At 46.0% G+C, this 2,721-nt stretch overlaps 1 pseudogene; it reads right to left on the minus strand.

Moving 5' to 3' along the window:
* Positions 1-1,165: 1,165 nt before the first annotated feature.
* LOC101530646 (PRELI domain containing protein 3B-like) lies at positions 1,166-2,142 on the minus strand (annotated as a pseudogene).
* Between the last annotated feature and the right edge of the window lie 579 nt (positions 2,143-2,721).

Genomic DNA, 2,721 nt, shown 5'->3' on the forward strand with positions numbered 1-2,721 from the left:
CTAAAAGTCCTCGCCTTGAAAGCCCCGGGATCCCATATGGGCGCCGGTTCTAATCCCGGCAGCTCCACTTCCCATCCAGCTCCCTGCTTGTGGCCTGGGAAAGCAGCCGAGGACGGCCCAAAGCTTTGGGACCCTGCACCTGCGTGGGAGACCCGGAAGAGGTTCCTGGTTCCCGGCATCAGATTGGCGCGTACCGGCCCGTTGCGGCTCACTTGGGGAGTGAAACATCGGATGGAAGATCTTCCTCTCTGTCTCTCCTCCTCTCTGTATATCCGGCTTTCCAATAATAATAAAATCTTTAAAAAAAAAAAAATTCTAATACTTATTTTAATTTAAAAAAATCTAAAAATATCCAAATTGACACTTTAGAATAATCATTATTTACATGTATTCTTAAAATGTTTAAAAATTGGAAAACATTTTCCCACATCTTTTTTTTTTTTTTTTTTGCCTGAGGAAGGGCATTAAAAAACTTTGGCAAATCAATACAATACTCTTTAAGGTAACAAAATCGCATGTCTCGTTGGCGTCATATATTCTTTTAGTGCTGTTACTTCAAAAATACTATGTAAGTACCGCACTGGTTTAACAGAGCAAGTTACTTTGTACAAATTAACATCCTCCAATACTGTGTGCCTTCCCCTCCAACACTGAGCCCCTCCCACAGGCTGCCAACCTTGCCAGCAGCCGCCTCATGGTGTGCACGGAAGAGGAAGAGGCGTTTCTGTTCGCTCTGGGCTGGTCAGAAGCCAGGCAGCATTCCAGTGCGTGGAAAGTGCTCCGTCACTTCAGACAGCACTCATCTCAGATGATCCCATGATTTAGAAGACTTGCATCTTTTTATCTGATCAAAAGTCACATAGTCTTATTCCTGCTTATTAAAAAAAAAACAATTCTACCTAAAATATAGTTGTACTTTTTTTTTTTTTTTTTTTTTTTCTTTTAAAGATTTACTTTTATTTTTATTACAAAGTCAGATATACTGAGAGGAGGAGAGATAGAGAGGAAGTGGAGCTGCCGGGATTAGAACCAGCAGCCATATGGGATCAAGGCGAGGATCTTAGCCACTAGGCCACGCTGCCAAGCCCCTAGTTGTACTTTTTAAATAAAAAGTAAATCCATTGGCCTGGAGAGCTGGGGCCTGTTGGAACACGCAGCCTCAGCATCACTTCTCTGCAAACGCGGCCGCTGCCATTGGGGCCGGGTGCTGCCTCTCGCCAACGCTGCCAGGTCTTTAATCTCAGCATTTAATTTGTGTCTCACCCACTGCATTGCTTCTCTGTCCTTTCTGGCTTCTGAAGAGAGTGTACTTGCCATCAGACCTTCCAGGCAGCTGCTGAGGCTCACTGCTTTCCCGGCGATTGTGGCTTCTTGAGTTAGAACAACGTTTTGTTCTAACTGGGTGCTGAGGATGCGGCTTGTACATTATTTTTTCATCTACTGAAACTATATTTGCTCTTGCACTTACATGTTTCTTCCTGCTTCACAGTGGAAGACAGGTGCTGAGTTGGTGGTTGTGCAGCTACCCTGAGGGGTCCTCATGTCTGTCCAACCATCTAAGCCGACCACACTTGGGTTCACTGGATTTCATCTCAGTTTGGATTGAGATGTTTCTGCATTGCAGCTGTTGTAAACACTTCCCACGGGTGGCTCGTCTAGTCTCTCTGCGTGCTTTCCTCTCTCTTCATTGAAAGGAGTAAGACAGGCCTGGCATGGTAGCCTAGTGGCTATAGTCCTTGCTTTGCATGGGTTGGGATCCCATGTGGGTGCTAATTTGTATCCTAGCTGCTCCACTTGCCATCCAGCTCCCTGTTTGTGGTCTGGGAAAGCAATCGAGGATGGCTCAAAGCCTTGGGACCCTGCACCCATGTGGGAGATCTGGAAGAAACGCCTAGCTTCTGGCTTTGGATTGGCTCAGCTCTGGCTGTTGTGGCCACTTGGGGAGTGAACCAGCAGATGGAAGATCTTTATCTTTTCTTCTCTCTGTGAATCTGGCTTTCCAATAAAAATAAAATAAATAAGTCTTTATAAATAAATAAATAGAGGAACAAGACAAATGCCAGAGATGTTTCCAGCCACAGTGACCTAAACCATGCAGCACTTGATTGTTGCAAAGACCAGTTCCGAGGTCCAGGTCTGCATGGTACCAGTGGCCTGCATGTGATGTCCATCTGGGCAGTGCTCAGGGACAAGGAGGCTGAGAGGTGACAGCTGCCCCACACCTCCCATTAATTTTTTAGTACTTATTATTTTTATTGGAAAAGCAAAGCTGCAACAGAGAGAAGGGGAGACAGAGAGAGAGAGGAGATCTTCTACCTGCTGGTTCACTCCCAAATGGCTGTAACTGCCCAAGCCAGGCCAGTCTAAAGCCTAGAGTCAGGAGCTTCCTCTGGGTTTCCCACATGGGTGCAGGGGCCCTAGAACTTGAGCCATCCTCCACTGCTTCTCAGGCCATCATCCGGGAGCTGCATCAGGAGTGGAGCAGCCAGGACTTGATGTGGCACTCATATGGCATGCTGGTGCCACAGGCGGGAGCTTAACTTGCTATGCCACGGCATCAGCGCCACATAAGTTATTTTATTTACATTTATTTAAATACAGAAAAAGTCATTTTAAAAAAGCACAGGTTTATTTAAATATTTCCTGAGGGAGTAGGTGCTTGGCACACGGATAATATATTGCTTGGGATGCCTGCATAACATGTTGCAATCTCAGCCCAGC

Source organism: Ochotona princeps, chromosome 14 (assembly GCF_030435755.1).
Source record: "Ochotona princeps isolate mOchPri1 chromosome 14, mOchPri1.hap1, whole genome shotgun sequence".
Taxonomy (NCBI): Eukaryota; Metazoa; Chordata; class Mammalia; order Lagomorpha; family Ochotonidae; genus Ochotona; species Ochotona princeps.